Here is a 14016-nt window from a genome sequence, read left to right as displayed (position 1 = left end):
AAACAAGGGTAAAAAAATAAATAAATAAATAAATATATATATATATATATATTGATAATAATAAGGACCGGCTGAGTCCATTCTAACATAGTTGGTTTTGAATTGTGAAGAAAGTTGAGGTGGTTGGTTTGTGCCTCAAAGAAAAATGACAACTAACGTCGAAGCTGTTACAAGTGCTCCAGAGACTCAGAGTCGGAGGGTTCCTCGTCATGAGTCACAATTTGCGACACAACAAGAGCAGTACCACTCTCCTGAGTACCACTCGTACTCGTTTGATCTTGCTGCAAAAACTGAGAAGCCTGCCCGAAAGATGGTACAGGAAGAAATGACCCAAAGAGTGAAAAGCTTAGAACAATGGTTGGAAAACATGCAAGGGTTGGCAGGCCAAAAGAGTGTTGCCTTCAAAGATCTATGTATGTTCCCCGATGTCCACTTGCCGCCTGGTTTCAAGACTCCAAAATTTGAAAAGTACGATGGACATGGAGATCCCATAGCCCACCTGAAAAGGTATTGCAATCAACTGAGAGGGGCAGGAAGAAATGAAAAATTGTTGATGGCTTATTTTGTGGAAAGCCTTACGGGAGTAGCCTCCGAATGGTTTATGGATCAAGACACGTCTCGCTGGTATGTCTGGGATGACATGGCACAAGCCTTTGTCAGACAGTTCCAATACAACATCGACATTCCCCCAGACCGCCTTTCCCTTTCAAACCTGAAGAAGAAACCAAGTGAAAGTTTCAGGGAATATGCCATAAAATGGAGAGAGCAAGCAGCTCGAGTTAATCCACCCATGGATGACCACGAGCTAATTACTGTCTTCCTTCAAGCGCAAGAGCCAGATTACTTTCAAAACATGGTGTCCGCAGTTGGCAAAACCTTCTCGGAAGCAATCAAAATTGGAGAAATGGTAGAGAATGGTCTTAAGACAGGCAAAATTATAAGTCAAGCTGTTCTTAAGGCCGCAACTCAGGCTGTCCGGGTTGAGTCAGATAATCTTAGCGGCACAAATGAGGAGATTGAAGAAATCATGATGACATCAGGGTCTAGAAGAGGTCCCAGGAGAACATCTCGAGGGTATGAGCAGCCTCCTCAAATTTTCTATGGCTCCCCTAAGCAATATTATCCACCTCAGGACGCTCAATACTCTGTCGCTCCACCTCAGTATGTTGTCCAGCCACCAAAACACCCCAGGAGGCGAGCACGAGCATCACAAAATCTCCGGAAGTCTCCACAAAATTTTCAGATGCCCTATAACCCACATCCAAGCCAGTGGTATAAAGGGGAGCAAAGGTTGAAAGATAATTTTACACCAATAGGAGAGTCCTATGAAAGCTTATTTGAGAAATTAAAGAATCATGACATGATTGCACCTATTCCTCCAAATCATGTGGACCCACGTGCAAGAAGCTTTGACCCTTCTAAAAGGTGTGAATACCATTCCAATGCCCAGGGGCACAATGTTGAAAGCTGTCGGGATTTGAAAAGAAAAATAGAAAGGATGATCCAAGAAGGGCGGATTGTGATCAATAACAGTGACATGGAGCACTCGAACCCTATCGAGAACTTGTTGACAGAGGGTGACGATGTTGAAACTGGTAATATTGATGCAAAGCTCAGTGGCTAAAATGCCAATTTTGATAAAGTGGGAGGACGTTTTGTTCCCTTAGTCAGCAAGAGAGAAGCTTGCGGTGGCTCATTTTGTTGTCATTTCTGTTGTTCGGATTATTAGGGTTATGAGTCGGATGTTGTCTTATCCAGTTTGTTTTTAGGACTTTGTTCGGGATTGTTTTGTTTTTTTTGTTATTCAAACCATTTCGCCGGTAGTCTAATATAAAGTCGGTCTTTTGTTAGTTCCAGTCGTCTTTTGTTTAGTCCTTTTATCATTTCGTTCAATGCCGATTCTAGGGACATGACATGCGCACACACTTTGGGCCTAGTCTTTAAAGTTAATCATAAAACCCTGGAAAGGCGATCAGACCATTTAAAGAAAATAAGGACGGTTTGAGATTATTCAGAGCTCGAGTCATGTGGAACTGGGGCAAGTTAAACACAAAGAAAACCGTTAAAGAAAGATTCGCCTAAATTGGCATGAGGGTCGTTCATAATAATGAGAATGAGAGTGTCGCCCAACGGTGCTTTAGAAGTGACAAATGAACAAACAGATGTTGAATATAATTGTCAAGTCCAGCACCATCAGAAGAGACTACAAATTTAAATTGTGTTGTTTGCACTTGGCATGTTTTGAAGACTGGAATGACGAAGGCATTTTGTTCTGCTACCCAAACACTTTTATCCTTCGTTACCCCTTTTGAGCTTTATTTATTTTCTTTCATACCCCTCGTTCGGAATCAGTAGCAACGACTAGAAGATTCGAACATGGAAGATAAAAAAAAAAAAATAGCAAAAAAAAAAAAAGCAAGAAAAAAAAAGCAAAAGGAAAAAGAAAAGAAAATGATAACAAAGAAAAAAAAGAAAGTCAAATGAAAAAGAGGAATTGGGAACTACGTTTGACCTGATTCCTCAAAGAGGATACGTAGGCGCTTCACGGCTCGGTCATAGTTTTGAAAAATGAAAAAAATCAATTAAAATATCCCCAAGCAAGAAACTGGGGCAAAAGTTGCGTTTGTTGTAAATAAATCTGATTCTGAAGGTTGTAATTAATAACCCAAAATTAATGTATTCTTTGAGCCTTTTATACCCTTTCTTTCTAGCCTATCCAAAACCCACATTACGGTCCAAAGAAAGACCTTCTGATCAGTTTTCAAAAAATGCCAAGTCAGACAAATGAAGAGTCTTACCGGCGAACATAACATTCTGTTCCACAGCAGAAAGGACTCTAATCTCCAGCGGAAAGAGTCATACCGGCGACACTCCAAATCCCCAGCTAGAAAGTGATACAAATGAGAGAGTCTTATCGGTGAAAACCTTCACAGGCACCATAAAACGATGAAAGCTGAGAGAAGAACCAAAAATGAGAGAGACTTGCTAGTGAAAACCCTTCGGGCACTGCAAGTCGAATAAGATTAAGAATCAGATGGGGAATCACCAATTGAGGATCTCGAAAGATGATTGACGGTAAAGGATAGGCCCCATATGCATGTCATGGCCATTAGAGTCGGTATCTGCATTTGATAGGGTTTTATTTATAGTTTCTTTTGTAAGAGAGTCATCGTTTTCCTTTGTCTTTTTATTCTGTTCCCTTTTATCTTTTTCCTTTCATAGAAAATCCCCAATAGAGTCTGTCTGGTCAGAACAAGTATGGAATGACTTCAAATATGCCATCAGCTTTTCAAGATGAGATCTGACCAGTACATCCAAATGGTATAGTCAGCAAGGAACAAGCGCGAGGCCAGTGTCAATAAAGATATCCCCAGCAAAAGGAAATTGACAAAAGGATTGTCGAGTGTCAAGAGGGATATCCTTGCCAAAACCAAGGTTATAAACCTCAAAGGCCAAGGCCCATGGACAAAGCAAGGAAAGCAGTGAGCATGATTTGGCGAAATCCATACTAGACTAAAAGGTCGGGGAAATGCCAGTTTCCGAGCTATGCCACAAAAGAAGAGGGATATCCCCAGCAGAAAGGGATTGTACCCAGCAAATAAAATCGTCCCCAACAAGTTGGGCAACGCAAAGCAAGGAAGGAAAAAAGAAAAAGCCATTCCGTTGGGAGTATCACAACCAACCACCATATTTTAAACTAACAATTTTGTTTGATTTGAAACAGGTAAAGGAAACGGCATTGATGCAGAAACGCATGCCACAAGGGATATTATCAAACTGGGGCAGAAAATTTTCCTTCAATTTAGAAAATTTTCTGGAAGTCAGGTACCCCCAGCTGATAACATTTCACCCCCAACAGGTAAGTGAATAATTCCTCAACAGTGTTATCCCTAGCAGTTGCGAGGGGTCCAACACGACTCTCAAGGGAGGTAGTATTTGAAGGAAGAAGCTATGCAAAAACAAAACAAAAAAAAAAGAATAATAAAAAGAAAAACAAAAAGAATAAAAAGAAGCGAAGGTTTCATTAATAGGAGACGCACTTCCTAGTTTGAAATCGTTAGAGTTTTACCCATAGGAGATGCATTTCCTCCTAAGTTCGTTTTAATTGCACCCATAGGAGATGCATTTCCTCCTAAGTTTTAGTTTTACCCATAGGAGATGCATTTCCTCCTAAGATTGTTTTAGTTTCGCCTCATAGGAGATGCATTTCCTCCTAAGTTTGAGTTTTACCCATAGGAGATGCATTTCCTCCTAATATTGTTTTAGTTTCACCCCATAGGAGATGCATTTCCTCCTAAGGTTGTTTTAGTTTTACCCATAGGAGACGCATTTCCTCCTCGGTTTGTTTTAGTTTCACCCATAGGAGATGCATTTCCTCCTAAGTTTAAGTTTTACCCATAGGAGACGCATTTCCTCCTAAGTTTAAGTTTCACCCATAGGAGATGCATTTCCTCCTAAGTTTGTTTTTACCCATAGGAGACGCATTTCCTCCTAAGTTTATGTTTTACCCATAGGAGATGCATTTCCTCCTAAGTGGTTGTTAAAGATATAAAAAAAAAAGATAACAAAAAGAAAAGACCTAGTCTGATGAACCTTCTCCTAGGATCAAATCTTAGTCTGACGAATTTTTCTCCTAAGATAGAGACCTAGTCTGACGAACCTTCTCCTAGGATCAAAATCTTAGTCTGATGAATCTTTCTCCTAAGATACCAAAAACAAAAAATGACCTAGTCTGATGAACCTTCTCCTAGGATCAAAATCTTAGTCTGACGAATTTTTCTCCTAAGATAGAGACCTAGTCTGACGAACCTTCTCCTAGGATCAAAATCTTAGTCTGATGAATCTTTCTCCTAAGATAACCAAAAAACAAAAAATGACCTAGTCTGATGAACTTTCTCCTAGGATCAAAATCTTAGTCTGATGAATCTTTCTCCTAAGATAACCAAAAAAACAAAAAATGACCTAGTCTGATGAACTTTCTCCTAGGATCAAAATCTTAGTCCGATGAATTTTTCTCCTAAGATAGAGACCTAGTATGATGAACCTTCTCCTAGGATCAAAATCTTAGTCTGATGAATCTTTCTCCTAAGATACCAAAAAGAAAAGACCTAGTCTGATGAACCTTCTCCTAGGATCCAAATCTTAGTCTGACGAATTTTTCTCCTAAGATAGAGACCTAGTCTGACGAACCTTCTCCTAGGATCAAAATCTTAGTCTGATGAATCTTTCTCCTAAGATACCAAAAAAAAAACAAGACCTAGTCTGATGAACCTTCTCCTAGGATCAAAATCTTAGTCTGGCGAATTTTTCTCCTAAGATAGAGACCTAGTCTGACGAACCTTCTCCTAGGATCAAAATCTTAGTCTGATGAATCTTTCTCCTAAGATACCAAAAAAAAACAACAAAAATGACCTAGTCTGATGAACCTTCTCCTAGGATCCAAATCTTAGTCTGACGAATTTTTCTCCTAAGATAGAGACCTAGTCTGACGAACCTTATCCTAGGATCAAAATCTTAGTCCGATGAATCTTTCTCCTAAGATGCTAAAAAAAACATTTTGAAAAAGAGTCATTTTCCTAAAACCAGGCGCCCACCTGTATAACGAGAGGAATACATTTCAGTTTTACTTTAAAGTGTTGAAATTGGGAGCCCGCCCATAATAACAGAGGCATACATTCAGTTTTTACTTTCAAGTGTTGAAGTTGGGAGCCCGCCCAGATAACAGAGGCATACATTTCAGTCTTTACTTTTCAAGTGTTGAAGTTGGGAGCCCGCCCATAGAACAGAGGAATACATTTCAGTCCTTACATTTCAAGCATTGAAGTTAGGCGCCCACCTGTATAACAAGGGAATACATCCTAATCTAGTGTTTAGTTCACTCTCAGCACTGCATCAGTAGTATCAGTGGGCTACGATTTTGCTAACGACTCACAAACCTCCCCAGTGCAAACTGGGTTAGGAAATTTTGTTTGTTTTGTTTGTTTTGATTGTCAGGGACCCGCCTGTAGAACGGAGTTTGTGGTATGTCAAAGATCGAAGAAGTCAGGAGTCCGCCTGTCAAAGATCAAGCAGTGACCCACTGGAAAGCAGAAGGATTACAACAGAAATCCCCAGCATTCAATCCAAGTTAGAAGCTCGCCTCAAGAACGCGAATCAATAGTCTGGGATGATCAACAGAAGCTGGTCACAAAAACAAAAAAAAAAAAAGAAGAAGGAGAAGAGCCCAAAATACGGAAGTGGAGAACAAATGTGGTCTGCTCAAGAACTAGCACCTACAACTACCAAGTATCAAGGTTCAAATCCAAAGTCTGTATGAAGCACCATTCAAGACTCAAGACCAAGTTTCAGAAGACTTAAGAGATAGGAATCCTTGTAACTAGTAGCTGATAGGCTTAGTTAGTCTTTTTCAGTTTTCATTTTTGTTGTAATGACAGGACCGCGGACCGGAACCTCAACGGAACGGCACCTCGATCGGCTCTTCACCTCGGTACACTTCACTATCTCTCTCATCCCGAACTACACGTGGCCTGATTCCTGTATAACCAAGGATATGTAGGCAGCTCAGATACCAGGGCTCGGTCACATTCCCTCCCTTTCCTTAAGTGTAGTCCGTCCAAGTAATGGTCGGGTCAAAAACACGTCTAGTCGTTCTTTGTCGGAAAACTCTTCGTGTTTCCAGTCAAAGAGGGGCAGCTGTAAGCACGTGATTTTTGACCCTCCCCGAGAATTTTCACATTTTTAGCGTGAATATGTGAAATTGGGTCTAGTATAGCTATTTTAACTATTTTTACTTTATTTTTCTCGCAAAAGAAAAATTACAAAAAATATATATATAAATTTTAGTTTGTGTATCTCTCATAAACTTGAAAAATACCAAAATTGCACTTTATTTTTTGTACTTTATATAATTTCGAAAATTACAAAAAATATAGTTCTATTAAGGTTTTATAGTCATTTTTAACTTTGAAAAATACAAAAATATTACCTTATATTTTATCTTAATATTTAAAAACGAAAATTATAAAAAAATAGTTTTATTAATATTTTTGTAGCTATTTTAAATCTTGAAAAATATTTAAAAGGATATAGTTTTGTTTAAATACTAGTCTTATTTTTGGTAGTTATTTTGCTTACATAGGACTAGTTAAACAACGTGTTCCTATTTCTCGGGTCCGAGCAAAAGAATAATATTCGGGTTCAAACTACCCGGTTTTAGGCCTAATTTTCGGACCTAGCCCATAATAAACCGTGTCCAGGACACGTGGGGAACCCCACCACGCGTGGGGGACACAAACCTTGAACCCCACCACGCGTGGGCTCATTTTTTGGGGCAGACCCATTATAATACACGGATGAAACATTTGGAAAGGGGGACTTTTGGAATTTTTTGGAGGAGAGTACTGTACTCTCGTCTTCTTCCTCAAGAAGAAAGAAAAAACCCACGACGACCCTCCTCCTCGCAGAGTCCTACACCCGTTCGTCACTGCCCCATCACCACCCTCCATTCCCGACTTCCCCCAGCACCGGACCAACTTCCCTCAACAACCCCAAAACCACCACCAAACAGACCCCAAAACCCTCGCGTCCAAAACCACCGGTAACCCCCCACGTACCAGCTCCGTCGAGCTGCTGCTCGCTGCATCGCCACCCCCACAACCAGCTTCCTCCATCGACACCATCACTGACCCTCCGCCATCGTCAACCAACCATCGACGAAAACCACCCCATCTCCTTCCTCCTCAAGAAAACCTAGGAAACAACCCTAGCAAAACCTACTCCACCAGTCCGGCACCTGCTCGTCGACCACCTTCTCCGACGACACCAACTCTCTCACGTCCAAGCTCCAGCCATCGCCACCACCAAACAGTCCCGCCACCAACTCCGTCCAGCGTCGCCCAGCCATACCCCAGCCCAGCGAGCAGCGCTACTGCGGTTGCTGCATTGCGTCGTCCAACCCCTCACGTCCAAACGATCACCTGGAAATACCAGTAGCAACCATGACCCATCCTCCGTCCGTTCGCATTCGAGCTTATGGCGCGAGCTATTCCGTTTGAGCTTTGATGACTGTTTCTATGGTTTCCCATTTGAAGTCCGTTTGAGCGCCGATGTGAGGTTCCAGTTCGTTGGTTTTGTTTGCTTCATCTCGCCGACTATGGCTCCATTTCGGTTCGACAAATGAATTGTAAACCTCCAGCAGTGTTTGTAATTAGAGGTTCGTTTCTAATCTTTATTTGAGTGGATATCGGTTACTATCATGTCCGAGCTCGAACACATGTTATGTTGAAATTTTTTGTTTAAATCTGTCGAGTTTTAGTTTTGGTGTTTATGTTACTGCTATCCCAAATTGGCATGCTAGACGAAAAGTTGTGCCAAAGTTTTTTCATGATCGTGACTAACTTGCCGAATTTGTAGTCGGATTGATTTAATAAGTCCTATCATAATTTTGCTAGTCATTATTTTGTTGGTTGCCATATGGATTAGTTCTAATGTATGCTCATGATTAATTATAATTTGGCAGGTTTAAACACTCTCTATTAGCCATACATCCTACTAGCCATCCATTGTTAGATTAATAAATTAGTATTTCCTTTTTAGAGACAAACAAATTAGAGAATTGTAGTTGGTTTAAGCTTACCCTTATAAAAAAAACAATAATATAAATGAGACGAGCCTCGCCAAATGAAAACGCACAGATTGCGGGGCCCTCACAAAATATATGTATTAAATACTTAGATTCTGGGACGGGCCGTTTAGCAAATTTCGCGGCCCTACCAAAAAAATAATAATGCGCTAGTTGCTTTAGGCGCGCCTTTAATAATGTTAACTCCCTAAACTCGGGTGCACATTTATGTGACCCAAATCTAAATCTCAACGAAATCGAAATGTGTCTTTAATCACGGGTACATTGACTGTGACGTGATATGAGATGCATTTCCATGACGTTGCAAATTCCTTTTTTTAATAATGAATGAGACGAGCCTCGCCAAATAAAAATGCAAATTGCGGGGCCCTCAATAATTAGTCATAGTAAATACTTAGAATTTGGGATGGACCGTTTAGTGAATTTCACTGCCTTCCCTAAAGATAATAACGCGTTAGCCTCTTTAGACGCGATTTAATCAAATTACTTTCTTAAACTCGGGTGTGCATTTCATGCGACCCAAATCCAAATCCTAAAACATCAAATAAAATATGTTTCGGATTGTGGGTGCATTTCATGTGACACAGTCCAAAGATATGTTTTAAGCGATGTTCACATTCCTAAAAAATAATGATAATAAAGCGGTAAAAGATAAAATTTGCACATGGTTCATAATTGTATTAAAAATCAGATAAATAAGCCGAATATAACAGTTGAGCGACCGTGCTAGAACCACGGAACTCGGGAATGCCTAACACCTTCTCCCGGGTTAACAGAATTCCTTATCCGGATTTCTGGTACGCAGACTATAATATAGAGTCATTCTTTTCCTCGATTCGGGATTAAAATTGGTGACTTGGGACACCCTAAATCTCCCAAGTGGCGACTCTGAAATAAATAAACCAATCCCGTTTCGATTGTCCTTTAATTGGAAAAAACTCCCCTTGCGCCCCCTCGGGTGCGGAAAAAGGAGGTGTGACAACAACTACTGGTGAATCGGGGAGTCAAAACATGCTAAAGGGTATACGGACAGAGAACAGGATCAAAACATGCTATATAGGCAAGCTATCACCACATAAATGCTGAATAGAATAGAAAAATAGACTTGTGCCATACAGTGAGTGTAAACGTTCATGTTTTGAATACAATTGACTGGCTAACGAAAGGGAGAGCACAAATTATGTAGGTAAAGCATGTTCAAATAATAGGATTGATAGCCTAAGGTAAAATTAAGCACCAAAAGATATTAACAAGTGTAAAGGTCCCAAACTGTAGTAATTTGTAATATATTGGCTAGTCAGGCTTGAAAAATATCTAATTATTAGAATAAGGTTTAGGCATGCTTCAAACTATTGTTGATACCCAATTTTTTCCTAACCCAAAATACTTCCAAAATATCATGTATGTGCATATATAAGCACACCCAAGAGTTTTAGTATTTTTTAATAATTTTAAACTGATTTACTACCTATTTTAATACCACAAAATCCAATAATTATTCTCAAAATTATCATTTTTGGTGAATAACTTATTTCATTCCCGTATTTACACCAAAATATAATTAAGGTGATTTTCGCATATTTTTTACAAATTTATTTAGCATTTTTAAGATAATTGCGTGTAATTGCAATTATGGCCTATTTTATGATTAGTAGCATTTTATAATTATAAAACTGGTTCCAATATTTTTAAATTGATATTTATATAGTATTTGTTTTCTAGGTATTTTTAATTTACTTTTTAAATCATTGTTACTATTTTTATAAAATAAAAAAGGGGAAAATTGGCTATTTAACACTTAGCCTATTTCTATTTCAATAACAGCCTTTTCTCCCTTTCAATTGTAGACTCAATTGTTCCAATACCACCCCAAATTAAATGACCCAATTCCCATTTCGACCCGACCCCTTAGCCCAATTCTAAAACCCGTCCGATTTTCTTTAAATCCTAGCCGTTGATCGTTTTGATCAACAGCTGTAATTTAGGCTTTCCTTTTTTAATCACCTAACACCCCTAACCCTACTTCATTTGCATAGAGACACCGCCTCTAACTCTATTCGTCTCCCTCAAATCCTCTCGAACCTCTCCGAAACCCTAATCACCTCCCACCTTATCTCACCTCGTTTCCACCGGAATCCATGGCATCTCCTGCCATAGATGGCCTTTAATCACCCTCTCCCATGCCCAAGCCTGAGTTGCACGAAGTCTGGAGGCTTGACCTCGATGGTCCTCTCTCAGATCCGTCTCAGATCCGTAGATCTATGGTTTTCCGGCCATGCTCCAGCATATTCAAGCGCTGGAAGCTCTTTTCCTCACCGTTTCGACTCAGGATCTGATCTTGTTCTTCCAAGCCTTTCTCACTTCCAGGGTTTCTCTGAAACCCTAAGCCATTCAATGTTCTTTCACCGTTATTTGTTTAGATCTGTGCTATGTCTGTGCTTTTCTTGACGATTTGAGTGTTTTCCCCAAATTTTCTTCTCAAAAATCGTTCGATTTAAAATTAGGGTTTCTGAAGGTCTTTTGATTCTTGTTGTTCTTTTCTTTTAGATGTTCGTCTGTATTATGCTCGTATGTTTTCCTTCTCTATTACGCATGTATTGTCTTTTTTTTCCTTTCTTTTATATGTGTGCTCATATGATTAATTCGTGTTAAACTTTCCTCATTATTCTACCATGTGTGTTTATTACTGAGCTTCTTGATTTTTGCTTTTCTGAACTTTGTTTGTGTTCTTGTTAAGCACATTTCATCTATTCTGGACTTGTTTGAGCTCCGGGTTTCCAAAACGTGTCCTTTTATGCTCTCAAATCTATTTTCTTTCTCTGATTGTTTTAAACCTGCTATCGTGGTCTGTTTGTTCCTCATGAGACTCCTTGAGTCTATTCACTTGCTTTCTCGTTTCTGTGTTTGATTCAATTTGAAACCCTAGATTTTGGGGGTTTCTTCGATAAATTGGATTAGGGTTCCACTTTGGGACCCTGAACTTTCAAACTCACCATGAATCTATAACTGAACTCGTATTCTTTTGTTTGTGATCCTAAACCCTTCAATGCTAGACTATTCTGTTTGAATTGTTTGCTTTATATGTGAGAAACCCCTCTTTCAAGATTTTTGACGATTACTTGATTGATTTTGGACCCCTTTGATAGGGTCTTGATTGATTGCCGTTAATATCCTTTTGTTTGAGCCCTTCTCTCCCTATTCCTGACTGGGTTCATTCGAATCAAACCTGTTTACTTTGATTCTGTTAACTGTCTGATTGATTCCCTTTCCTTTCTCTTTACAAATCAAGTACTATTGAGACCTTTCCTTAAATATACTTCATGTATTTTCCCTTCTTAGGCTAGTATGAAAGATTTTACTCAAATTTCCTTTCCTTGTTTACATTTTTCCGTCTGAAATTAAATCCCTTGGCTGAAGGGAGAATATTTGAGACTGATTTTTAAAAGGTTTTCTTACCTTTCTTGCTTGCTTCTCTACACTATAAGAGGGGGCTGCCCTTCTGCACTTTAGAGAATCAATTTGACACGATCAATTCTGATCACTTCTCACTCTCAAATACACTTAGAATTTTCATAAGATCTCGAGTTCCCTGAACTCACAAGCATAAACTGTTCTTCTCTGATTGTGGCTTTGCTTAAAAGAATCCTGTTTTTCTGTGCTTACTTTTCTGCAACTGGTATGTTCTTATGTTCAAGTCCTGTCTCTTCCCCTTATGTGTTTATTCTATAGTTCATCTCTTACTGTTTACATGCTGTGATTTTCTACAAGTTTGTTTATTTCAACGTTCCTGCTCTTATATGAATCCCAAACCCTAAGCCCCCTATGTGGTTGAGTTATGGTTCAGAAACATGGCAATACTTGATATTATTGTCCATGGACATGAACTGGACCCTCTTGAGTCCTAAACTCTTTCAATTCCCATCCCCATTCCCCTTTACATGTATGCCGAGTTCGAGACTTTGGTCTGATAGTGTCCTAATCACTGTTCAGGCCCTAGTTTGACCTTCAATAGGTCTTTACTCATAATTGATTGGCCGACAGGCTGGTCAGGGGTGTGCCAGCCTAGCATATGGCTGGGCATAACCACTAGCCTGCCTTGTCACTCTCTAACCCCTGTGCACTTACACTTATTCTTAGAATTTTAAGTTCTGCTCCCCTCTTATGAGCCTTGTTTTGGGACCTTGAGTTCCCTCTGAACTTGGACATTTGAGGGCTGGCCCTTCCACACTGCACTATAATCTAATTCTGCAATATATTTGGGGTGTAAGCACTGCCTGGAGTTCCTGAAACTCTTTGGATCTCTGAAAGACCCCGGATGAGAGAAGGCTTTGGAATCTGATCTTGGAAGTTGGTTTATTTCATATTTCAGACCTGAGGTCTGAATTAGGCTCTCCTTGGTTGGAATCTTTAATTTCTTATATATTTTTCTTATTAATTTGGTCTGTAATAATCTTGTAATAAACATTTGGGGTCGGCTAGTGGAAAAGGGCAGGGGACTATGCATGCAAGGGGTAGATACCATGTTCATAAGGAATTACTATACTTCTGAAATTCTGTACTCATGTAGATACCATGTTCATAGGGATTACTATTTTTCTAAAGTTCTGCATTTTATAAATCATTGAAACTCTGCATTCTCATATAGATACCATGTTTATAGGATTTTCTGCATTCTCATATAGATACTATGTCCATAGGGTTTTCTGCAATTTCATAACAGATGCCATGCCTGTAAGCCGATTCTAAAATTCTGCATCTTCATATAGACACCATGCCTATAGAACTTTCTGCATTCTGCATCCGTCATTAGGCAAACCTATTATAGGATTTAAATACCTAATCAATTGCATGTAGACAATCTGCCTATAGGATTCCTGCTTAATTAATAACAGTGCTCAAATCAGTAACACCTAGAAAGCATGTCTATAGGAGTTGTTAACTAAACCTAAATTGTCAACACGTTTATAAGCCTAAAATCAGTAGCAATAATGTTTAACGCCTGCAGATCTTATGTCCCTGTAATTGACAATTCTTTTTCTGCAATCAGTTTACTTCTTTATTTCTGAAACTAATAGATATCATGCCTATAGGTTTTGTTTAACGCCTAGGCAAACCTTAGGGTAAATTTTTATAATTGCATTAGGTTTGATAATTACAACCGGTAGGCAGGCCTAATTCGGACTTCTTATCTGAAAATATGTGATAAATTAGCCACCCTTCTTACGTTAAGTTTAATGCAGAACAAACCAGTATTTGTAAGTCATGCTAGATAATCTGCTGCTTTGAATGAGGAGGCTGACTTGAGCCTTAACTGCTATTTGTTTCCCTTTTAACTGCAATCTATTATTGCTTGTCGCCTAGATTTTTATCCTTTT

Source organism: Nicotiana sylvestris, chromosome 7, assembly GCF_000393655.2.
Source record: "Nicotiana sylvestris chromosome 7, ASM39365v2, whole genome shotgun sequence".
In the NCBI taxonomy this organism is placed as follows: Eukaryota; Viridiplantae; Streptophyta; class Magnoliopsida; order Solanales; family Solanaceae; genus Nicotiana; species Nicotiana sylvestris.
The sequence above is the reverse complement of the archived record's forward strand: the minus strand, read 5'-3'. Positions refer to the sequence as shown.